Source organism: Pelodiscus sinensis, chromosome 16, assembly GCF_049634645.1.
Source record: "Pelodiscus sinensis isolate JC-2024 chromosome 16, ASM4963464v1, whole genome shotgun sequence".
NCBI classification, from domain to species: domain Eukaryota; kingdom Metazoa; phylum Chordata; order Testudines; family Trionychidae; genus Pelodiscus; species Pelodiscus sinensis.
This window is the reverse complement of record NC_134726.1, coordinates 23,515,272-23,541,323: the sequence shown is the minus strand read 5'-3', so window position 1 is coordinate 23,541,323 and position 26,052 is coordinate 23,515,272. Positions and strand designations below refer to the sequence as shown.

At 47.7% G+C, this 26,052-nt stretch overlaps 1 long non-coding RNA gene across 2 annotated transcripts; it reads left to right on the top strand.

Annotated features, from left to right (window-relative positions):
* Nucleotides 1-7,896: 7,896 nt before the first annotated feature.
* On the top strand, nucleotides 7,897-19,949 carry LOC142818548 (uncharacterized). Of its 2 annotated transcripts, none has more exons than XR_012896057.1 (3): nucleotides 7,897-7,950; nucleotides 15,044-15,122; nucleotides 19,908-19,949. It is a non-coding gene; the product is annotated as an uncharacterized LOC142818548 (long non-coding RNA). The 2 variants fall into 2 exon arrangements; XR_012896058.1 differs by lacking the exon at nucleotides 7,897-7,950 and adding an exon at nucleotides 9,443-9,574 and having other exon boundaries at nucleotides 19,908-19,931.
* Nucleotides 19,950-26,052: the final 6,103 nt, after the last annotated feature.

The following is a 26,052-nucleotide window of genomic DNA, read 5'->3' as shown; positions in this document are numbered from 1 at the left end:
GAGGAGTAGGAATGAGTGCTATGCTGCTGGAATTTGAATTTTGGATCACTGCTGTGAAACTTACAAATGTTCTTGAAAAAGGGGTGAAGGAGGACTTATCCAAAGTTGACTGCAAAGAGTTACAAAGGGATTTCACAAAAGTGGGTGAATGGTCAAAACAAAGCACATGGAATTCAGTGTTCATAAGTGCAAAGTAATGCACCTAGAAAAATATAATCCTAACAACACATACAAAATAGCTGATACAACTCAAGAAAGAGATCTTGTGAATAGTTCCCTGAAAACATCTGATCAATGTGCAGTGGCAATCTAAAAACTAAAACCGCTAACAGAACATTGAGAATCATTCGGAAAGGTATAGATAATAAGACAAAATACCATATTGCCTCTACATAAAGTCATGGTATGCCCACATCTTGAATATGTGTGCAGATCTGGTCACCTCATCTAAAAAAGATATATTGGATTTGGAAAAGGTACAGAAACAGCAAACAGAACTGATTGGGGTAAGGAACAGCTTCCATATGAGGAAAGATTAACATGACTGGGACTTTTCAGCTTGAAAAAGAAATGACTACAGGCTTGGGGGATATGTTAGATGTCTAGAAAATCATGAATGGTGTGGAAAAATAGAATAAGGAAATATTCCCTCACTAATATAACACAAGAAGCTGACCCAATAAAATTTATAGGCAGCAGCTTTAAAACAAACAAAATAAATTATTTGTTCACAATCAACTTGCAGAACTCTTTGCCAGGAGATGGTGGAAAGTCCCAAACCATAACAGGGTTCCAATAAGAACAAAATAAGTTCAAGGAGGATAGGTCCATCAATGGCTACTAGCCAGAATGGGCAATCATGATGATTGTCTCTTCTGTTTAATCCTTCTGAAGCACTTGGCATTGGCCACTATTGGAAGCCAGGATACAGAGCTAGAAGGACATTTGGTCTGACCCAGTATGACCATTCTGATGTTCTTATATAGAGCTGAAATGTATCCGCTGCCTTGCTGTAACCCAGTAGACCCCATAGCCCTTCCAGACCTGAGAAGGAGCCCAAGAGTCCTGACAGGGTCTCTCTCTTGCCACAGAGTTAGTAACAACGTAAGAATATACATTACATTTTAAGGCTAACCAGTGTCCCTTAAGTGACTTGCCACAAGATGTCAGAATATGTTAGTGTTACAGCTAAGCGGGTCTAATATTTATTTAATTTTCTTTCTTTTATATAGGAATTAGATACAGTGCTCCTGCCAGCTAACTGCTAAGTTGTCTGCCAAAAAAAGTAGAGTTTTGCAGTGCTTTGGTAGATCCTGGATAGAAATGATGTGTATGGGGGAGGGCGGATGGGGTTGGTTCCCCCTCTCTCCCCATTTGGTGTTGTACTGAGCTGAAGCCTCTGTCCTCAGTCCACCCCCACCCATACTTTCACTTTCCCCGCCCCATCACTGCATGCACAGGTTGCCCCCTCCCACCAAAATCTGAAACGGTGCCCCTGGCTGTGAGCAACATGAGACGGGATGAGAGAACATACTGTGTTCTCTCCATCATGTATTCTTTTGTTGTTGCTTTCCTTCATCTCCAAGAGATGCTGATCAGACACACGTTGTTTTTGTGCCACTAGAAAGCTGAAAGCCTTGCTTTCTGCCTGTTCTGCAAGGACTCAGACCTTTCTCTTTATTGTTATTATAATGTGGCTGGTAGCATCTAAGCGTATGTCTATGCTGCAATAAAATATGCTTGGCTGGTCTCAATGCTACAGGGCTATAAAATTGCAGTATAGACATTAGGGCTCAGGCTGGTGTTTTAGTCTCTGGCCCTGTGGTCCAAGAGCAATTTTTATAGCGCTGCAGCTTGAGCACTAGGGGTACATCCAGATTACATGCCTCTGCCAACAGAGGTATGTAAAATAGGCTACTCAACATAGTCAGTGAAGCAGGGATTTAAATATCGCCAGCTTCATTAAAATAAAAATGGCCACCGCGCTGTGCCGGCTCAGCTGATCATCGGCACAGCAATGCGAGTCAAGACGTGGATCGGTCAACAAGGGAAGCCTTTGTCAACCGCTCCTGTAAACCTTGTTTCACGAGGCATAAGGGAGCAGCAAGCTGGGCCATGTGCTTTCAGGGGCTCCTCTCTACGGCCGCATCTCACATTCCGCTCCTACACTGCCTTCCCCCTCATGGGACACAAAATGGATGCAGTGTGCTCTGGTTGCACTTGCAGACACCATAGCACTCACATCATGGAGCCAGAGCTGCTGCAAAGCAGTGCTAGGCTCACAGGCCTCATGCTGCACCTCATAGCTCAGTACATCCAGACTGCCCACATGCTGTTCCAGCAGGACAACGACCAGCCTGGCCCACAGACCCTAATCACCCAGGTCCTGATGCTCCTGCTGTTGTGCATGCCCCTCAGTCCCCTGGACACTGTGAAACGCCACTTCTGGAGGCAGAAGACGAGTTGAAACTGGTGGGACTGCATCATCCTGCAGCAATGGGATGACCAGCAATGGCTGCAGAACTTCTGAATGCAGAAGGCCACCTTCCTGGAGCTCTGCGAGTGGCTCACCTCTGCCCACAGGCTATAGGACATCCACACGTGACCCGCCATCCCCATGCAGAAGTGCACTGCCATCACTATCTGGAAGCTCACCATGCCAGACAGCTGCCACTCTATCAGGAACCAGTTTGGCATGGGAAAATCCACAGTTGGGGCCATGTTCCTGCAAGGTGCTGTATCACACATGGTTCTCATTGCTCTCCAATGTGTGAGAAGCCCTTCTCCTGCTGCCCAGAGTTTTAAGCTGTGCAGGAGAAGGGGAGCAGTGGAGATGCCAGGTGTGGCCAGAGTGGTCAGAACTGCAGCTGAGAGAGGCCTCTGGAGGCCAATTATTTCGAGTTATCAACAGCAGAGCATCTACACCAACGCTATTTCAAAATAACAATTTTGAAATTAGCTTTATTCCGAGGAAAGCACCAACAGATTTCGAAATAACCAGCCTGTTATTTTGAGACAATGGGCTTGGTAGTGTGGACGCTCCACTTATTAATTCAACCCAAGGGGGGTTATTTTGAAATAACTCCCTAGTGTAGACCAGGGCTAGCAGACGTAAGTTCCCCCAAATTATTTGATAGGAAGTGTGATGCAGAGAGGAAGTGTGAAATAGAAGGACATAGGTTTGGGAGGTGGAGGCGGATATAGATGCCTATATCAGACAAATCCCCAAGTATTGGAATATCTGATCACCCTGCCTAGATGAAGGGGATTACTATAGGCAGATAAAGTGATGGAGCTCTCTTCTTGCCAGCTACACCCAACAACAAATGTGTTGAGCCCCAGGCGCAACACCTTATCCTGTATTATGTTTTCACACACCACTGAAGTCCACCTTTTCCCTCGGGCTGCTGCAGAGAAAACCCACCACCCACAAGCAACCACAGAGACTATGTTCACATCCAAAGAAACCACCAGGTGGCACTCACTAGCCTTCATTGAAGCCTCTCTAACACGAGAGCCTGTACTCACAAATGGCGAGAGGTTGCACAGGGATACAGAGGGTTTGGTGGCTGGAAGCCAAGTTGGGTGAATGTTTCATACAACTGCATCTTAGTCCTTAGGCAAGTGTTTTCTAAATCAAAGCTGACAGATCACCTAGATTTAAATAAGGCTTGCATCTTAACCAGTGTTATTAAGCAAAACAATGTAATTAGAGCTGATGCACAGAAAAATATCAGAGGAAGTAAGGAGACACCATTGCACATAGGTGTCAATTCTATAAGAGTTTATGACTCCAGATTCCTTAATATTTACAGACCTGCCACCCTGGGAATGTTCTCACTGGCAAAAGAGCCCAGATGATTGCAGGGCTATCCCAAAAGTGTAGTCTGATCATGCAGGGTCCTCTTTATTTTTTTCATACTTTTTATATCTATATTCTGGATCATTTTATACTTCCCCAGCTTTTGTCTTCGTGTTTTTCACTAATTTCTCTTCAATTTATATAATTTCTCTCATTCACTCCTTCCATGATACCATTTCCCAGAAATCACAGAGAGTGGGACTACGGGATAGAGTTTATACTTTGCATTTCCTACTATCCCTTTCTATATTGTTTCCACAGGGGCGGCCTGTCCATATAGGCGAACTAAGCGGTCACCTCGGGCACCAAGTTAAATGGGGCACCAAATGGTTGTTCAATATTGTTGAGGGGTTTGGAGGTGGGGGTGCCGATTGCATGGTTCACCTAGGGCGCCAGTTGCTGGCAGCTAGTCTAGGGCCACCCCTGTTTCCACTAACACCTCATCTGTAGATCTGTAACTGGGTGACACTCTGTGACGTAGCGAGGGTGCTGTCTGCTCTGCAACCCGGGGTTCCCCTGCGCTGTGATGTGTGATTCCCACTGACTCACCCACATGTGTATTGGTCCAGACACCTAGTCCCAGCCTGAGCAGTTAGCAAAGTTCTTCCCAGGGGGAGAGACAAAGGAAGGGAGGAGGAGACGAACACCTGGCTGGGGGGCAGAGTCTGGGAGCAAGGCAGTTTCTGGCTGGGAAACATGAAGGGAACAGACTAAGATGAGTCCTGAGGAGGTGATGGATCCCCTAACCCAAGAGGTCTGAGGCATCCTGGTCCTGACTCCTGTAACCACATCGCGTCTATTCTGTGCTGTATCCTGGAGAAGCAATAAACCCTCTCTATTCTACTGGCTCGTGGAATCTATTCTTGCTGCTACAGGGGTGCAGGATTGTGGGGGGTCCCCAACACACCACCACACATTCACCTCCCACGAGTGCCCCCATCTGGCTGAGTGCGTTTGCCTGCACTGTCTCTTTAAAAAACTTTTTGGTTACTCAGCCCTCCATCCAAGTCACATTCTGTGAAATACACAGACCACTTCTGGGGTACACCTCTAACAGGGACCCATCCCAGTGCTCTCTGTAAAGTGTCTCAGTTCAGTCAGTTCTCTCAGTTCATTCTCCCCTCAGTCTCTTTCCCCACTCAGAGAAACTGGTGTCTTCAGAGCTTCCCCTCCTGTTGAGACAACTTCCTCAGCCAGGCTCACAGTCTGCTCTCCCTGAGCTCTGCCCTGCACAGACTACTGCTGAGCTTTGCAGCTCCTTTTGTAGGCCTCACTGGCCCCTGATTGGTTGATTTCCTCTGGCCACTCTAGTCTCCAAGGCTATGTCTACACTGCAATGCATTTTGGGATACTGGAGTATCCTGAAATAGCTGTCCTGTGTCTTCACAGCAAGCCCGTTATTTTGGGCTTGCTATTCCGAAGTACTTCATTCTATAAGGAGTAAGGAACATTTCAGAACAGCACTTTATTTTGAAATCTGGTGCTGTGTAGACAGTGTCAAATGACGAAATAAGCTATTTCAAAATAGCATCAAAATAAGATATGCAGTTTGCGTAGTTTACATTGCGTATCTTGTTTCAACCTACGGTGTAGTGTAGTTGCACCCCTAGAGGACTTCTTGATGGCCCTTTCTGGGCTCAGGGACATGTCCACTATGTCACAAGACCCCATGCAGATAAAAAATGTGTATCCGCATCTGATCACTGATCGTCAAACATGGTCCGCAAATATAAAGCAGAACTCTACTTAACTAACTTCTTTTGAATGTCAGCAGTGACTGTGTCTCATCACTATCATCTGTCTTATTGGTTTTGGGTGGGGCAAACAGAGTTAGCTCCTATATAAATCTGATTGTATTACCACTGCAGGGGAAGTTGGATCCAGCTCTAAGGTAGGAGGAATACTGTCGCTTTTGAGAACATGCATCTGTGCACTGCAACAGTACAGCCAAAGGATCTAATTCATATGCAGGAGTAAATGGACTGAGATGGTTTGAAAAGACTCCATTGTGCCTCAGAAGTAACATAATAGTGGAGATGCAGAGCCACACTGTGGTGGGTAATTCAGGGAGGACAGTCAACTTTTATTACAGTGTCAAATATTGGCATCTTCTTGAACAGATATTTCATGCCAGCCTCCATAGGGAAAGGCAGGTAACTAAACCCCAACATTATTTTCTCAATTTCTGATCATTGCTCTTTGTCCCCTCGCTACTGAGAGAGTGAGTTTGGATTGTTATCGTCAAAGGATTTGGGACCCAACTCAAAGCTCACAGTAGTCAATAGAAAGGCTCCTAACAACTTCAATTGGATTTTAAATATATTGTTATGATTGTGCCCACTGGGCGGTATCTCTTGTCCATAGAACTGGGCAAGTCACAACTTGTTTTATTTACATAATCAAGTCAACAGAACTAATTGGGTGAGTATTAGATTAATAAGATTAGGCCCTTTGCAATAACTTAATAAGATAAGATGCAATGTGTTTTGTTCTATCCTCCTGCATTCATGCTATTGCTCTGATCAATAGCTCCCACTAAAGTCAAGGGTTGATATACAGTAGCATTACAGTCATGTGCCTTATCTTTTTGTAAAGCCAGCTACAAATCCAATTGTGTTTATACATAAAAATCTCTCCTTATTTTGCGTGCATCTAGCTTTAGTTCAGACAGCTCAGAAATGCGTTCCCTTCTTTCCTCCTTAATATTTTGTCAGAATTTGATGGGTCACATTTTTTTAATCCTTCACAGGCATGCCCTTTGCAACTCAATTCACTGTCTTCTATTTCAGAATAACTTTATGGCATTTGCTGTTAACAGCACATCCTGCCTTTGCCACAACCACGGAGAGCCCCAGATATTCTGGTCTACCTTGTGAGATTCCACTACCAGGTATGGCAGGATTTAAAGAATCCAAACTGTGTGGTCAGCACACCCTTGCAGATCCCAATTCCATGGTCAGACTGCAACAATATGGCTTTTCTGTAGCAATGTTGGAAGGCCTGTGCTAGGCCTGAGCCAAAGCTGCCTTCTACATCCAGACTGAAGAGCAGCAGCCATTACTGGAAGGCCTGGAGTCATATACTCACAGTTCCATCTAAATTTTATTAAAAAGTGTCACACCAGGCTGTGAGGAAAGGACTTTGCCCTGATAGCTCCTCCACTGTCACCAGATAAAGAAACACACCTCAAGATGGGTAAAGAAAACTTAAGTAACACCGTTCTGTCTGGCAAGAAACTGCTTATCAATAGGGAATGTTGTGGAATCCTCATTCTATGATCATTGTCATTACACTTTCCTATTGTTTGACTGCGTGATCTCTGTCTGGTTTGTAACTGTTTCTGTCTGCTGTAAAATTAATTTTGCTAGGTGAAATCAATTAAGGTGGTGGGGTATGATTGGTTAGTAAAATTATACTAAAATAATTGGTTAAAGTATAGTTAAGCAAGACTCAGGTTTCATTATATAAACGGGGGTCCAAGAAGGAGAAGAAGAAGATCAGAAGTAACAGAAGGAAGAAAAGGCTGGAAGAAGAGCAGGAGGAGGGGGAAGACCTGGAAAGAAGAACTCACCTCTGAGACACAACCTAAGGCCAGAGAGACTGATATTGCCTGGCCAACAGGGGAAGTCTGCCTGTACCTGGATTTGCGAGCATGACACTGTGTGCTTAGCATATGTATTCTGCTTGTTTGGGAATTGTCAATAAATAGAGGATAAGGATATTATTGTGTGAGGCTCTCTCAGTGGCTAAAGATCCTGCAAAACCCTCAGGGTTGCACCTTGAGCCCTAGGAACTGGGTAAAGGTGTGTGTCCCTACACTGTGGAAAGGATAGAGAAATTTGTGCGGGTAAAAAATCTGCTGCATAGACCGACTGTCATGATCATGGGGGTTAGCCAACAGCCTGGGAACTAAGGGGTTAACCTTACCTAAATCAGGTAGATTAAGCCAATAGGAATGTAGGTAGGAATTCCAACTGGGACAAAGGAATGTTTGGTTTTTCCCTCATTTGTCCTAGGCAGTTTCTCTCCAGCTACTGAGGGAGTTAGACAAAATTGTCTCCCTCCACGAATAGACTGTTCATTCTTCTGTAAGTAGGGTAAAGTTTAGATAAATCCACTGGGTTTTGTTGTTTTGTGGTTTGGGAAATGAGATCTGATGTCTGTGCATTCAAAAATCCTTTTTGCTCCCTTTTGTAACTAAGCTCCTGGCCCATGGTGGGTTTCTCCTTCATGAATATATTACTGGGTTACTTTCCCATCTAGTCATTATGCTTGCAACAGGAATATTGTACTGATAATAACAATTCTTTCTCTTTTCTTAACCTGGCATGGGTTAATTTTTGTGTTCTGGTTTGTACTTTAGGGGTAAAATTTCCCAACTGATTTCTCCCCTGATTTTCTTAGCAATACTTGGGTGTGGCAGCAGGATTTTATCCCCAAAATCTAGGTTGTTAAGATTTTGGGGGAGATTTTATACCAAAGCCTGGTATATAAGGCTTTGGGGTACTTTTGCTGGCTCCCACTCCAGCATTTATCGTGCCAGAGTGGGGAAGGAGCCATGACACCCACACACTGGGAAGGTGGTGAGAGAGAAACAAGGTTGCCCCACTATGCAAGTCTTCAGCACTTGTTGCCTGTGGAAGGAGCCTGCACGGGAAGCAGGTGTTACAGCAACTTCCGAGGTGTTCAAGAGGCTGGCTACTTGTGCTTGGTCAGTGGGTGGGATTTATAAGTCCCTCTTTACAATGCCATCTTTGCCAGCCTAGTCTATCACTTAGGTTGGTTCTGCTTTGGTTCCTGGAGAGATTGCCTCATGTGCATGGCTCGTTTTAACAATATTAAGAGGATCTTCATTGTAGCTGATCTCCAATATTACATAATGTGCCCCACCCATGAAGAAGTGCAGTGTAAAGAAGGTGCTGAATGCCCTCAACCCCCACTAGGAGGAATGGGGGTCAAAGTTACTCAGGATCAGGCCCTAAATCATTAAATGCCATTCAGATACCATACAGATGCATTTCTAAGTCTGTCATGCTAGGAATTGCCACTTAGTCTGTTCTATTTCCCTTTCATAAGTGAAGTTAATCCAAGCAAGTAAGCAGACCCAAGGCTTCAGAAGAGAGTCTCATGTTGTAGGACAAAGCTACTGTGATGGTTCCACCACATGTGGTATGAAATTGTTTATTGTATACGAATATGAATAACTTGAAGATGCTCTCGACAAAATACCTTCTGTAACCAATCAAATTTAATGTCTCAGTTGGCTGGATCAGTATATCTTATTTCGGTGTATCATTTCTTGTATATAAAGTTATAAATATGGGGTATAGAATGGTGTATGGTTTTAAATGTGCAAATTAAAGCCATCAAGAGTGCTTCCAGTGCTCTGGCAACCCTAACGCCTGAGTGGTCAACTTGATGGCTTGTCAACAGCCTTGTTTTCTCTCTTAGTTTGAGTAGTGGTTGGCCATGAAAAGGCATGTGACCAAATCCACTTATACTGGTATACCAGTTTAACCAGGTAATTTTCCATGGAAAGGCGGAGGTGTAGAACAAAGGATTTGTGCAAGAAAACAGTCTATTTAAGCTGGGAAGCTACCAGCCTCTGCCTTTGGCTGGTGTGACACACCCAAAAGGAGAACCAGGGACCCAAGTCAGAGTAAAAGATCTTCTCTGACTTAAAGGCTTGCTTTAAATAAGAAGAGTTTTAAGGTAAGTTTGCAATAAGTTTTAGTGTATTAGAACTAGCTAACTATGCATTTTCTTTTAATTCTGTAACTTACTTTAATCTGCCTTTTTTCCCCCTTGCAACCACTTAAATCCTAATGTTTGTACTCAATAAAGATACTTTTATTTATTTCAAATCCAGTGTAAATAATTGTTACCTGGGGGACACACTCAATGTGCACATCCACCTTTCATTGTTAAAGGGGCTTTATCTGAATGAGCTTTCAATGTGTGAAACTCTTACACAGTGAAAGACGGATTTATTTGGGGGTTTGATCCCATTTGGTAGTTGGTTTCCTGGATGCTGTGCCCTTGAACTGCTCTCTCCCAAAGTTTATTCAGTGTCTGCATTGCTCTTCTGGGGTTGGGGGGAAAGGCAGTTATCTCAGCTCTGTGCCTTGTCTGGAGGAGACCAGGCGATCTGGCCCAGCAGGACAGGGTGGTAAGGAGACTCAGGCTATGTCTACACAGCAGTGTTACATAGTCCATGTCGAGATGGAGGACTTCTTACTCCAACTCCTGTAAACCTCATTTTACGAGGATTAAGGGAAGTCAGAGGAAGAGTGCTCTGACTCAGACTTCCTGCTGTGTAGACAGCACAAAAAGCCAAAATAAACTTTTGCAGGAGAGGGATCACATGAGGATTATCTGTTGTGTTTCCTCCCTCTGGGGCATCTGGTATTGGCCACTGTCAGCAGACAGGACACTAGGCTAGACAGACCTTTGGTCTGATCCAGTATGGCCGCTGTTATGTTATTAAGTTGCAACGCTTATTTCAGTTTTAGCCCTGCTGTGTAAATGCGCCCACAGGAAGCAAGAAGACAATTGTCAATGGCTTTATCAGCACTCCAGGAAACAGCCCCAGGGGGTCTTCTCTGACCCCACACCACTGCTGTTACCCATTGCATATCTGAATAGCAATCAGCATGTACCACAACCATTAAAGATCCCTTCCCATTTCTATTACAAGCTCCATTGTTGAGAGGTTTGTAGTAGCCATAAAAAAGTTACTTTGTGCCAAAGTTAGGTATCAGAAGCTTCACTTGAGGAGGTTAAATGAATCAGCTGCATTTTTGAGGAGTTAGAGCACAGCCCCCTCCCCCCCAAAAAGTTACAGCATTGATGTTTCCAGTGCATGATTTTAGCTACACTTTTGCAATAGATAAGTCAATAATTCTCCTAAAATAAGATGACTTCTGTCCTACATACATTATTGAATTGCTGTATATTGGAGTATCATGGCTACCTCCGGGATCACATGGTCTTACGAAGAACTGGCTCCAAACAAACAGGAAATCCAGTCTTAGTTCTCAGTTACTGCTCTGTTTTAACTCCACCGGAGCAACTGGTGGGCAAGTGTCCCGTACAGCAAAATAGACAATCATTTTCTGTCCAGTGCATATTTTAAGAGCAGGTTAGATAGACATCTATCAGGGATGGTCTAGACCAGTGGTCTCCAACACGGTGCCTGTGGGCGCTATGGCACCTGCCGGGGCATTTATGTGCACCCACCTAGTTGGGGTCACGACGTGAGATGGCCGGGGGAGGACAGGCCGCACATGCTGCAGGGCCAAACTTGCGCCATGATGGGGTGTAGAGAAGCGCCGGCGGCGGAAGAACCTGCCGGAGAGTGCGGCGGGGAAGCTGCGGGAACAGGGCGGCTGGTCTGGAGCGGCAAAATGGCCATGGTGGGGAGTCTGGCACAGGTGCACTTGGCACAGGACTGGCTGGCCGGGCGATGCAGCAGGATGATGTCACCCACTGGTGCGGCGCCTGCCACACAAAAAATGTGGGGACCACTGATCTAGACAGTATTGGCTCCTGCCATGACAGCAGGGGACTGGACTCAATGACCTCTCAAGGTCCCTTCCAGTTCTAGTGTTTTATGATTTTTTAAAAAAAATTATTTAAAAACAACAAATTTTCTAGAAACTGAAGGTGTTTATTTCTTTCCACAATGAAATTTCTTTCCTGATTCACTTCAGAGATCCCTGGTAGTTCAGCTTATTTAAGAGTACTTCAGGTCCTTTAGGCTATGTCTAGATAGCACTATTTCAGGATACCGGAAGTATCCCAAAATAGTTATTTCACATCTTTAAACACACCCGTTATTTCAAAATAATGGGCACGCATTATTCCGGCATCCCTGTAACCCTCATTCCATGAGGGTTAAAGGACTTGTCAGAATAATGCTTTATTTCTAAATTAGATTGAAATAAGACACGTAATTTGAGGTACACAAATTGTGCATCTCATTTTGACCTACAGGTGCAGTGTAGATGCACCCCTAGGGTGAAGGGTGCGAGAAGAATATAAGGCATGACGCTTTTAAACTTAAAATAATTTAGAAAACCTTTGAAGATCATGTAAGGTTAGGTAATGGTAAGATGAATTTGCCAAGCCCTGCTCCGATTGACATCCATGGCAAAATTACTATTGGTTTTATTGGACATTTTGCCTGAGTGAGAACTGCCATCATTTGTTCTTGAATCTCTTTTCTTGGGGTGTGATTTGTTCCAATTCTTCCACTTTCCCAATTGCCAGCAGAACTGCCTTGAGCTTGAATGTCAAGTGGGCACATACGGTGAAAGATCTCTATAGGATCACGGAACAAGGTTCGGGCCTGAAGGTCGCAGTCTTTGGAAAAAAGAGTGACTACGTTGGATACGGAGTTTTGATTATGTGCTCTTTTGAGAATCCATATGGCAAAACAAAAAGCAAGACAGTTTTGCAGGCACCATAGTATAGTAAATAGAGTTTGGGCGAAGGTGTTAAAAGACCTAAATTCTAATCCTATATAGGACATACATTTGCTGGATAGAATACTATATTGAGTCACCTGTATTTTAACCATAGCTTCTGCTCAGACAGCACTTATACTACAGTGATGAGGGCCATAGAAGTAGATAGAAGTCAATAAAGATCCTGGATTATTCCAGCCTAATGTCAGCATGTGGCTTGTTAGCTTCAGTAAGCTCAGTATCTTATGTCTGCATTAAAGAATGACTCATTTTAAAAGAATGCGGGTATCAAAGTGCATGCAGATCCCCAACTCTTCACAAGTAGCACTGGAATATCTGTTTCCTGCTGATACAAATTTCCACCCACTGGGGGTGAAAGTGCCTATTTCATGCATTGGATTGTATCCAGTTACTTTACTTACCATTATGCAACTTAACCCAATGCAACCCAACACCAGAAGACAAAATTAGAATTGCATAAATATATTTGTGCTGTTTCTTCACCATCCATAACAATATTCTTTTCACTCTCCAACCCAAGATGAACCTTAGGACACAAAGTTACTGATGAAGACTAACAATGTTTATTTTTCCGAATTAAACCTAAACTCTGTTATCCTTGTGGATTCAGTTACTGGCTCAGAAAGCAGTGCTGCAGTTCATAACGCAGCGTGTATCGTGCTGATAACCGGGAGGATCCATAATCTATAGACACTGGGTCAGAGGTCATTAATTAGACCTTACTCAGGTGTCACTGAGATCACTCATTGCTGCTGGTGCCCCCTGCAGGCTGTCCTGAGGATTAGCTCCAGCCAGGCATAGTGTCCCCTGGCCGTCCCTCATCCATTGTCCCCTCAGCCTGTGAGCCCCACTCACTTGAGGCCCTGCAGCCTCCTCTTTGGGACTGAGCCCTCCAGCTGGGTCACCCTACCTGCTCCCCCGTTCCAGGATATCAAAGCTTTTCTTGACAAAGGGGCTCAGGCAGTCTTCCTGCTCACTGTCCCACCAGTGCTCCTGCTGACCACAAGCCACATGTCCCTCCCCCTTTTCTGTTCTCCTCACAGAAGGACTCTTGGGCTTTCTATCCTTCCTGCCTTCCAGATATGGCTTCCCTCCCCCATCTCTGTACAGCAGTCATGCCAAACATGCGGCCTGATCTAATTTTTTTGTGGCCTGTAACTGCATCTTTATAAATTATCTAAGGGTATGTTTACACAGCAAAGTTAATTTGAAATAACAGCTGTTATTCTCATTCTATGAGGAATAACGCCAATTCGAAATAGCTAATTCAAAATAAGCACTGTGTAGACGCTTATTTCGAATTAGGGGGCCTCCAGCCCATCCCAGGGTGCCCTGGTGGCCACTCTGGGCAGAACCAGGAAAACTCCTCCCCTCTCCCCCAGCCCCGGGACCCTTAAAGGGGTAGAGTCTGGCCACTGGGCCCGCACCAGCTACAGGCCTGCCTGCACACAGCAGCAGTGACAGCCCCTTGCCCAGTGGCCAGACCATGAGCCAGGCATCCAGTGGCAGTGAGTCGTCCCCCGCCCACTCCCCCAGCACCCAGGGGCCAACCAGGGGCCGTAGACGGCTCGCGCCCTCCCGGACTGGTGTGGAGATCATGGACCTCGCTGAGGTTTGGGGGGAGGCCCCCAATGTACATGATCTCCACACCAGGTGGAGGAATGCGACTATCTACAGCTGCATAGCAGCCACCATGGCCAGGAAGGGCCACAGGCGCACCCAGAAGCAGGTGCGCTTCAAAATCAAGGAGCTGCGGCAGGCGTACGCCAGGGCCACGAGAGGCAACTCCACAGCAGGGGCCGACACCTGCCCCTACTTCCACGCCCTCAACCACATCCTGGGGGGCAGGATGGTCTGCACCACCTCGGGGTGCAGCAAGCCGGGACCGGAGGGCCCTGACCTGGGTGCGGTGGAGGGGCGCACTAGGAAAAGGGAGTTATTCACCTTGTGCAGTAACGAGTGTTCTTCGAGATGTGTGTCCCCGTGGGTGCTCCACTGTAGGTGAAGGGTCACCCTGAGCCTCAGATCGGAGCTTTCTATAGCAGTTTCCCCTGTTGAGCCACGCATGCCCAGGAGGCGTCTCGAGCCCTTCCCGCCTCCTGAGGAGCGTGACTCAACCCCCTCCCTTTCAGTTCCTCGTCTCCGCCCGAGTAATTTCGACTCCGAGCAGAGGGGAGGCAGGGAGGGTCATGGAGCACCCACGGGGACACACATCTCGAAGAACACTTGTTACTGCACAAGGTGAGTAACTCCCTTTTCTTCGTCGAGTAGTGTCCCCGTGGGTGCTCCACTGTAGGTGACTACAAAGCAGTATCCAGTATATGGCTGGAGGGAGCCGGAGTCAATGTTTGGCAGTGGTGGAGAGCACTGCCGTGGCAACTGCTGAGTCACTCTTAAGTTGTGGAAGAATAGCATAATGTCTAGCAAAGGTATGATCTGAGGACCATGTTGCTGCTCAGTAAATGTCTCTTAAGGGGACATTGCCCAGAAAGGCTGTAGAAGCAGCCGTGGCTCAAGTAGAATGCGCTCGTGGTGGGCGTAGCAGCGGTCTATTGCCCAGAGAGTGGCACTTAATTATGCATGTCGATATCCACTTTGAGATTCGTTGAGATGATATTGGTGTCCCCCTGGATCGTTCAGCAATGGAGATAAAAAGTCTTTCAGATTTACGAAATGGTTTCGTCCTTTCTAGGAAGAAGGCCAGAGCCCTCCGGATGTCCAGAGTGTGCAGGCTGGCATCTGTCTGAGAAGAGTGCGGTTTTGGGAAAAAGGTAGGTAACACGATCGGTTCATTGAGATGGAATTCTGTGCCGACCTTTGGCAAAAACGTGGGGTGGGGTCTAAGTATGACCCTATCCTTTGTGAAAATTGTGTAAGGAGGTTCTGACATTAATGCTCCGAGTTCGCTCACCCTCCTGACGGAGGTGATGGCTAAGAGGAAACAGACCTTCATAAAAAGGAAAGGAAGTGGCACTGTTGCCAGTGGCTCAAAGGGAGGTCTGGTGAGGCAGTTCAAAACAAGATTTAGGTCCCACAAAGGGGGTGGGGCCCTATTTGCTGGGTACACATTCTGGAGTCCCTTGAGGAATCTTTTTGTAATAGGATGGTTAAAAATGGAGAATCCATCTACTGACGTATGAAATGTTGCTATTGCAGAGAGGTGTACTCTTAGGGAGCAGATTGAGAGTCCTGATGCTTTAAGGTCCAGAATGTAGTCTAGGATGGTATCTAGTGGTGAGGCACTGGGCTCCACTTTGGCCCGCTGACACCAGTGACAGAAACGTGTCCATTTCTGTTGGTAAGTTTTCCAAGTAGACTGTCTCCTGCTGTGGAGGAGGATGTCTTTTACTCGCTGGGAGCAGCGATCTTCTACCTCTGAGAACCAGAGAGAAGCCATGCCTGAAGATGCAGGGTATTGAGTTGTGGATGCAATATCTTGCCATCGTCCTGAGATAGTAGGTCTATCCGGTACGGTAGCGGGTAGGGAAGCTGGACCGCTAGCCTGTGAAGATATGGGTACCAGGTTTGGCGAGGCCATGATGGCACAATCAGGATGACTAGGGCTTTGTCTCTCAGGATCTTGCGCAGAACTCTTGGGGTGAGTGGTATGGGAGGAAAGGCGTAGTGTAGGGGGGGCTGTCCATTTGATCAGGAAGGCATCTCCCAGAGAGTGTTTGCCAAGTCCCGCACGTGAGCAGAATTGGGGACATTTGGTGTTCTGGGTAGAAGCAAAGAGGTCTATCAATGGCCATCCCCACTAGTGGAAAATTGAGTTCGTCACCTCCGTATGTAACTCCCATTCGTGGTCCGAGGTGAAGTTTCGGCTGAGTGAGTCCGCTTTGATGTTGTTCACTCCGGGCAAGTAGGATGCTATAAGGGTGACTTGGTTGCGGATGCACGAGTTCCACAGGCGAATAGCCTCCGCTCATAAGGAGCGGGAGCGGGCTCCACCCTGTCTGTTTATGTAGAACATCATGCAGATGTTGTCCGTTAGGATGTAGACTGTGTGATTGGTGATGTCGGAGGCAAAGTGTGCACAGGCACAGGCACTCCTCAGTTTGAGGAGATTGATATGTAAGAGTGTCTCGTTTGGGGACCACCTGCCTTGAGCTTCGTGACCGTCCATATGAGCCCCCCAGCCGAGCAGGGAAGCATCTGTGGTGATTTGGATAATGGGTTCGGTTTGTTGGAATGGAACCCCCGTCAGAAGATTGTTTGGCGCTGTCCACCATCGTAAGGATGCCAGCACGTCTGGTAGGATAGTAACCGTTTTGTTTCGAGGGTGTCGTGATGGGATATAAGCGGTTGCAATCCAGAGTTGAAAAAATTGAAAGTGCAGATGAGCATGGTGGACTACGTAGGTGGTGGAAGCCATGTGCCCCATTAGTCGGAGGCATGTAAGTACCGTGGTGGTAGGAACTGTAAGCATCCCGTTTATAATTTCTTGCATAGTTGCAAAACGTTGCTGAGGTAGGTATGCCCGGGCTGTAACTGAGTCCAGGCGTGCGCCAATGAACTCTATGTCTTGAACCGGGTGCAGAGTTGACTTGTCTTGGTTGATTAGAAGGCCTAGACGACTGAGGAGGGTCGTGGTCATATGTATCATAGAGGCCGTTTCGGCGTACGAGGATCCCTTTAGAAGGCAGTCATCTAGATAGGGAAATATGATGACATTTTGTCGTCTGAGATACGCCGTCACGACCGCCAGTACCTTCGAAAATACCTTCGGGGCTGATGAGAGGCCGAAGGGAAGAACCCTGTACTGGAAGTGGTCTGGTCCCAACATGAAGCGTAGGTAGTGTCTGTGGGAGGGGTGGATGGTTACATGGAAATAGGCATCTTGGAGGTCGAGGGCTGCAAACCAGTCCCCTTGATCTAGCGCAGGAATGATTGTGGAGAGTGTGACCATCTTGAAATGCTGTTTCTTGAGAAACTTGTTCAGTTTGCGGAGGTCCAATATAGGTCTCCAACCCCCTGTTCGTTTTTCGGTTAAGAAATAGTTCGAGTAAAACCCTCTCCCGTGGAACTCTCGGGGTACCCTTTCTACTGCTCCGATGAGGAGGAGTCGATCGATTTCTTGTTTTAGAAAGGTTTCGTGAGAGTGGTCCCTGAAGAGGGACGGGATAGGGGGAAAGGTAGGGAGGATAGAGGTAAATGGGATGGTGTAGCCCACTCGAATTATCTCTAAAACCCAGCGGTCCGATGTTATGGATTCCCATTGAGGAAGGAATGGCCGCAAACGGTGGGTGAATAGATGGCCATGTTGAAGTCGTGGTAGATCGTGAGAGAGGTGTTGCAGGCCCTCGACCAAATCTTCAAATTTGTTGTTTAGATGGTTGGGTAGTTGGTGGGTGGGCCTGGTTGTGGCGCCTTCTGGGACCTCGTTGCCTTGGTCTAGTGTTATATGGGGTGTATCGTCCACGTCTATAGGGCGGCGTGTACATGCCCAACGTGCGAAGTGTGGACTTGGAATTTTTGCTGTTATGGAGCATTTCGTCCATAGTAGCTGCCAATAGCTTTTGCTTGTCGAATGGCAGATCTTCCACTTTAGGCTGGAGATCGCGGGGAACTCCTGACGACTGGAGCCAAGAAGCTCTATGCATGACCACCGCTGTAGCTGTAATTCGGGCTGCGGTGTCAGCAACATCCATTGCGGTTTGGAGAGCAGTGCGGGCGATCATATGGCCCTCATGAATTATTGTTTTCAAGATGGATCTTTTGGACTCAGGGAGATGTGGCACTAGTTCACCCAGTTTCGAGTAATTGTCAAAGTCATGATTTGCTAAAAGAGCGGAGTAGTTCGATATTCTGAGTTGTAGGGTGGAAGAGGAGTATACCTTCTTGCCAAAAGAGTCCAACTTTTTGTGGTCCTTGTCTGCGTTGCCCAACTTGTATTGTGGGAGCTTTGCACGTTGTTGTACTGAGTCTACGACTAACGAATTAGGATATGGGTGTGTGAAGAGAAAGTCGTTGTCTTTTGATGGGACAAAGTACTTCCTGTCGATTCTTTTATTAGTTGGTTGAATGGATGCAGGTGTTTTCCAGAGGTCTTCTGAGGTCTCCATTATTGCCTCGTCTATAGGCAGGGCAATCTTGCTATGTAATGTAGGATGGAGATTTTTTTAGCAATTGGTACTGTTTCTTCTGGACCTCTTGCAGGGAAACATTCTGGCTTGTTGCTACCCTCTTGAATAGATCCTGGAACTGTTTTAGGTCATCAATTGGTGCAGAATCTGATGGTACTACGGCTTCATCTGATTGTGTATCGGGAGCATCAGAATGTGTGACATTTATTGAATGACTGTCTGTTTCATTGTCAGAGATTCGGTCCACCACTTCATCCGAAAGAGTTGCTAGAGGTAGGGGCTGCGGCCGAGATAAGCTTCTCCGGGATGGAGTGGAGTGAGTTGGGGAGCATTGTCCACATGGCTCCCAGTGTTCCCAGGGTCCCCATTGTGGTGGATAAGGTGGGGGTGGGTAAGGCCAGTATGGGTGCCATGGGTTCTGTTGTGGTGGAGCCCTGTAATGATGAAAGCGAGACTGCCTAGGTGATGCGTGCCTCGAGGAATAAGACGTGTGGTGGTCATCCTCAGGAAGAGGAGCGTCTTGGCCGTATAAGAGTGGTGTAGACCTGGGAGGGGATAGCCCTGATGGGGACTTCCCAGGTGAGTAAGATGTGGAAGGCAGGCACTGATCGTAAAGGCTGCTGTGTGAGTGAGTTTCCTGCTGAGGCTGATCCATAGCAGTCTCATCTGGCTGCCTGTCTGGTTGCGCTGGCAGCGTTAGTGCAGCATCATGCTGCTTAGTTGAAGCTGGTGCCGGGCGCTTAGGGGGCTGTGACTCGCTCTGCTGCGGTGCCGTGGCTTTAGTCGGCATTGCAGCTTTAAGCTGTGCTGCGGCTTTCAGCGCCGCCGAAGCTTGAGGCAGCATCGGGGCTGAGAGCGGTGCCGCGGTTTGAAGCGGCACCACGGTTTGCTTCGGCGCCGGCTTTTCTTGCCGTGCTGGCTGCTTGGAGCGCTCCCGGGGCCGCTCAGCCGTAGCACGCCCCGATGCCGGTGTGGAGTGGGAGGATCGCCCCAAAGCCTTCGTGGCAGGGATCCTCCCGCTCTGGTGTGCCTCTCCGCCATGTTTTGGAGAGGAAGAGGCTGGTAAGGAGCGGGATGGTGAGGGTCTGCTCCTCGGCTCACTCCTGGAGGGTGGGGGAGGCTCTTGTCTCGTTGCCGCCTGTTCCCTAGAGGGCTGTAAAGCCTTTTCAAATAAGATCATTCTCAGGCGGAGCTCTCGGTCCTTCCTGGCTCTCGCCGTGAGTGAATTGCAATGAGTGCAGCTGTGGGGAGAGTGAGATTCCCCCAAACAGCGAATGCACTTTGAATGCCCATCTGAAGCCGACATAGGATCCCGGCATTGGTCGCATTTTTTAAAGCCTGAGGAGCCGGACATGGCCGGTTCTCTCCTCTTTGAGCTTGTTCTATGTATTTATTTGGCTGTTACTGTTGTTGTCGTCAGTCTCTGTTTTTTTTTTTTAAAGTCTCTTCTTTCTTTCCTGTGTTGAATAGCTGTGAGAACACCGGTACCTCAGAGTCCCGGTTTAAGACAGGTTCAAGCCCCCTGAGGGGGGATTTAGGTAAGTGTATTCTTCTTATTACTAGGTTGTTTTTTTTGGTTTTTTTTTTAAAGAAACAAGGAAAGGTAACTTGGGATAACAGGGGAAAGAACTATGACTAAACTAGGGAGAGAAAAGTAGTCAGAGAGTCTGACAGGGAGCTCCTGTTTGCTCCGTCCGCTGACGAGGGCAGTTAAAGAGGAACTGAAAGGGAGGGGGTTGAGTCACGCGCCTCAGGAGGCGGGAAGGGCTCGAGACGCCTCCTGGGCATGCGTGGCTCAACAGGGGAAACTGCTATAGAAAGCTCCGATCTGAGGCTCAGGGCGACCCTTCACCTACAGTGGAGCACCCACGGGGACACTACTCGAAGAAGAACCACAGCTTCACTAGGAACCGCAGCTTCCTCTTCATGACTCGGTCCTCCAGCTGGGTCACCTCCATGCTCCCCTCTTCCAGGGTATCAAATCTCTTCACAACAAAGGCCTCAGGCAGTCTTCTTGCTCACTGCCTTTCTAGTGCCACTTTGTCGGCAACAATAGGGTGACCCTGGCCCACTCTCTACACCAAATCCCTGTTCAGGGGCCCTCACCTGTAGCCAAGGTTTGATCTACCCCAAACCTCGCTGCTTTTCTATTGATCTTGCATAGCTCTCTGGCTCTCCCACTTCTCCGGGCCTGCCAAGCCACAAGCCTTCCTCCCAGAAAGTAACTGTAGGCTACTTGCCGCTAGTCCAGGGATCTCAAAGTCACAACCCGCAGGCCATCCCTGACCAGAGCAGTTGAGCAATCCAGCCTGGGAGTCCCAGCAGGCCAGGGGGAAAGGGGCTATTCTGCCCCCTTCCACTGCTGCTCTGCCCTCTCCCCACCATTGTACTCTGTCCCCTGAGGGACACAGCCTTGGGAATTACAAGGGAGAGGGACCTAGTACATAGCAACAGTTGGACTCCCTAGCACTCACCACAGCAAAAGGAGCTGCAAGGAAATGGAGTGAATGCACCTGCCCAGAGCTCTCCACTTCCCTACGGCTCCCTCTGGCACTCCCGGGCTGGACTGTGTAACTGCTCCGGCCAAGGATGACCCACAGGCTGTGAGTTTGAGACCCCTGCTCTAATCCCAGACACATCTCCCAAGGAGACTGAAGACTACTTTCCTCTAGCCCCTTCTGTTACCAGCTTCTTGGCTTATGCAGGGCCTATTCCTACTCAGCTGAGCTTGTTCTACTTACATTCCTGCTCCCTGTCTCCTTCTCCAGGTGTAGCCTGGACAGCTAATTGGCTCATTTTGCCATCTTAACCCTTGTAGACCTTGTGTAGGGTCCAATTAATTTCCAGTGGAAGCTTTGCTTATATACAAACAGGATTTCCTTCAGGATTCATCCCAGTAATATAGGGCCAAATTCTGCTTTCATTGGGAATTACAATTGAGTTAAAGAAGAATTTGGCCTATACTTCACAATTACATAGCACTTTCATTTAATATTAACTAACAAGTCCTTATAATAATATCTCTGTAATTAAATACTATTGTCCTGATTTTTCAAATGAGGAGCCAGAGCAGAGAGGTTAAGTAACTTACATAGAGCCAGCATGTGAGAGGTTTATTTGCAGCGAACAACACAGCACTCTGTGACTCTGTAAATAAAACTACTCTCTACAGCATAAGGTTGTGTCCAGCCTGAAGCTACGTCTAGACTGGGATACCAGAGGGGCGCATAGCTCGATGAATTTATGAGAGGGGGCAGGGTGTGAGTAAGGAGGGAGGAAAGGGGATGGGGTGTATATGGAGATGGGTGGTGCAGTAAGGGGGGGATGGTGGGGCTAAGGAGATACAAGAATGGAGGCAGGGGGATGGGGAGTGTGGGGGTGCAGAGGGGAAGGGGTTAGGGAAGGATGGGTGGGTGTAGGAATGGAGGATGGAGGTGGGGGTAGGGATGGAAGTAGGGGGATGGGCAGTATGGGGTGGGATGGGGGAGAGGTTAGGGAGGATGGTGGGGATAGGAATGGAAGCAGGGGGATGGGGATGTAGGAATGGGGATGGAAGGAGGGGGATGGTCTGTGGGTCATGCAGCTGTGAGATAAGGACTAGCATTCCAGATTACCCCACCAGGCTCTCTTCCCACGTGACCTAAATTGGGTTTTCAGTAGGGCATGGGCGCGTAAAGCTGAGGCCTTCCCCATAATTCCATGTCTCTCCATTATGCCCTGGCTGCATGAAGCATGTCCCAGCCCAGCAGCAGTAGCTTGCTTGCCAGCTGGAAGGGCACATCTGGAGCACTGCAGCCCTGCAAAAGATGAACAGTAACCAGGAGCGGAGAGTGGAGAATTCTCTTCCTACCTGGCTGCTCACCTAACCTAGCCCCTTACCCTCGTTAGTGAGCTGGGTGTCCAGGTGCACCCGGAACGAAGGGGATTCATTGGGAATTGGGCCCGTTTTACTGATTGCGTTTGGTTTTCATTTACACATGAGGCTTACAAGCCTGCAGAGCATAGCCCTTCCTAGCAGGTCACTTCTCCATAGCCCTGTGCTAGCGGCCAGGACTCTGCACATGAAGCAACTATTTTATTGGCAGGTGGGGCAGAAGCAGGAAGGGTGCCAGGGAGGTGGGAATGGCTGAATTGAAGGGCATGAGTGGGTGGGATAGGCTGAGTGTTTGGATAGAGGAGCCCATCCAGGGGTGTGGCAGGTGGGAGCAGAGAAGGGTGAGAGTGACCTGTAGCCATGGAGAGCACAGGGGGCTCAGTGCAAGATTCACAGGCTCTCTGGCCACAAAAGTGGCCAGCAAGAGGGGAGCTGGTGAGCGCAGCAAGCAGGGGGCACAGCTCCTTAGCAATCTTTAACTACAGTAGAAGCAGAGATGAGACAACAGGGTATGAATAACTGGATACATTGCCCTATTCACTCCCTTTTTGAAGTGGCCACTGCTGGAAAACAGGATACTGGGCTAGCTGGCCCTTTGGGCTGACTCGGTATGGCCATTCTTGGTGTTCACGTAAATTAAATTATCAGAGGAATAGGAACAGATTGATGCTAATAATCAGCACTTTATGTTAGCCTTGGATTCAGCTTGTCAAGCTTCTGCACAGCCGTAATTATACCATATAGTGAATAGGAATCATGTATCACGAACAATGGTACAGATCCTGCTGCACTGAAATCAGTGGGAGTTTTGCTATTGACGTCAGTGAAAATAGGAACAATCTCTGTAGAGCAGGCATCTAACAATGTCTGCTGGGAAGACTGAATCTTGCTGCAGCTAGAGCCCTGCAAAAAGCTATGGCATTCCCCTGGCTCAGGTCTGGGAGCACTCCAGACATTCCATAAAGAAATCACCTTTTCACTCTGAAGACTCATCTATTCTTTAGCCAATACAGGAGTGATGGTCACTATTCCACATCAACCTGGGGGCAAGGGAATAAAGAAGGATGAAAAAGGTGTACAAGAGAGTCTCAGATGGGCAAGAGGTAAGCTCCATTTACACAAAGAAGCCGTGCTTGGTGAGATGGAGTAATTAATGTAAATGATAAATGACTGATGATTATAATTATACACTGCACTTCTATAGCAGCTTAAGTTGCAGGATCTCAGCATACCTTATAAACATTAATTCACCCCTGTCACTTCCCTGTGAGGTAGCTAAGTATTACTGCAGACGTTTTAAAATAATTGTAGTGTTGCACAAAATGGGTACTGTGAAGAACTGTACCTAGAGTCTCCATGTAAATGGATGAGGCAAAAAAATAATCTAGGAATTCTGACACTTAGCCCCATTCCCCCCGTTCCCTCCAATCTAAAAAATGAAAAGCCATACTGAAACATTTGACATGGCTATCAGCCTATCCACTGAGCCTATCTGTCTTTCAGTGCACAAGTTGAAAATCCTCTCTAAGTGACACTGAGTTTAGAGGATATATTTTGCATGTAGTTCAGCTGGAGGGATTTACATTTTAATATCTAATTGGAAGGCCACATTCTCAATGCATAACAACTATAAAGCTTTACAAGAATAGAAAGTAAGAAGACTATTCTATAAAGCAGGGGTCTCCAAACTACGGCCCGCGGGCCGGATGCGGCCCGCGAGGCCCTCTCATCCGGCCCGTGGAGACCTTTTTGTCTGGCCCCGCCTTCTTCCGCGTGCCGGTGTGACGAGGCGACCCCCGCCCGTCCCTGGGGTGCCGCCGAACGGGCCCTTCTTGCCGCGGGGGGGGGGGGCCCTGTCAGGGGTGTGCGGCGTGTACTCACGCCGCACCGGGGCAGGAGAAGCGGGCCGCTCCGCTGACAAGCGGCCGTGCGGCGGCAAACGGCGCAGGGGGCGGGGGTTAGCACGGGCGGCGTTCCCCCGCCCAGACTGACAGGGCAGCCGGCCAATCAGGGGGCAGGATGGGCAGTGGTGGTAACGCCCGCCCGGCGACGTGCGGGGGGACGTGAACCGCGGCGGGAACTTTAAAAAGGTGACCCCTTCCGCCCGGGGGGGGGAAGGAGTGAGCGGTGGCAAGCAGGAGGGGAGGACAGCGTGCAGAGGAAGGGGAGAGCAGGGGGAAAAGCCCCCCCCCGAATCTCAGGTCACTGTTGATGTTAGGGACAACAAATCTAAAGCCAGAAATGTCTGCTATTTTGGCATCCAGGAAACAATTTCACCATTCACACTAATACAGGTGTTCATGTGTAGTGTATCAATGTGTTATTAAATAATAACTGAATAAAATAATATTAAATAAATAATTAAAAACAACATCCATGTTTTGATTGTTTTTTATTTGGACCTCAAGTGTGTAGTCGGCCCCCGAACTGCTGTTTGATAGTTAATGCGGCCCTCAGGCTGAAAAGTTTGGAGACCCCTGCTATAAAGGAACAGACTGGCTATATGAAAAGTCTAAATTCTTTCTTGATCAGGCACATTTTGCCTCACTATGTTGTGAGCCAGTTCTATGACATATTAAATCTCTTTTTTTAAAAAAAACCAAACACTGTAAACATTTTGAGATTTTTTGTTTAAAAAAGGGGGAAATTAAGAGATTGTTTCTACAGGCCTTATTGTTGCTAGTGCAGATCTCATGTTTTTCTGCCATACCATGGCTGCAGAACTGATAGAATTCATTCTAGCGGAGAACTTGCCTGCAGAAGTTAAACTTTCTGTCTCCAGTGAAGTAAATGGTGAAACTCCTCCTGACTTCCATGGAGCCAGGGTTTCCCCTGACATTTCTAGTCCATCATGAATGTGGAGAAAGTTGACATTCCAGGTCAAAAAAAGGAGGGAAAGTTATGGAGCTTTAACTAAACTAACTAACAAGCACACACACACACCCCTGAAACAAGAGACCTACATCTCACCATTTTCAGAAGTGGTCACTGATTGGGAGCCCAACTTGAGATACTTTGGCCCTGATTTTCAGGAGAACTGAGCAACTCAACCTTGAATTAATGTCTAAGATCCGTACAGGACTGCCTATACTCATGGTCATCTGTTAGAATGGCACCTTGTTCAGTCAGAACAAGCAACCAGCAAACCTGGACTGAAAATTTAAAAACCACAGGTTATGGTCTAGTTCTGTGGTCCCCAACCTTTCATGGCTGCTGGGCGTCCGGGGGCGGGGCTGCTCACGCACCGGGCATCCGGGGCTGGGGCCACGCATGCGCCACATGCCTGGTGGCAGAGCCTCCCACGCACCCTGCACTTGGGGCCGGCCCCGTGCATGGGGGCGGGGCCAGCCCAGATGTTTTGGTGGGCGCACATAAATGCCCTGGAAGGCGCCATGGCATCCGCAGGCACCGCGTTGGGGACCACTGGTCTAGTTGGTGCCTGCACGTTTATGAAAACTACGTGGGGGTGTCAAACAATTGTCACCCACAGGTGCTCAATGCAAATGCAAGCCCATCGGACAAGCCCTGACACAAAGGGGTCGATGTGATGTAGTCTAAGACATCAACTGCATGTGCGTGGAAATGGGCGAAATGCCGAGTGTACATAATCTTGCTATAAGAGAGTGGGTAGATTTTCAAGTGCCCAGCACCCCTCATTCAGGCTGCGTTTTCCAAAATGCTCAGCACAAAGCCACTGTTATTGTGACACTTACACACAGATCTTAGAAGAACCCGGCACGC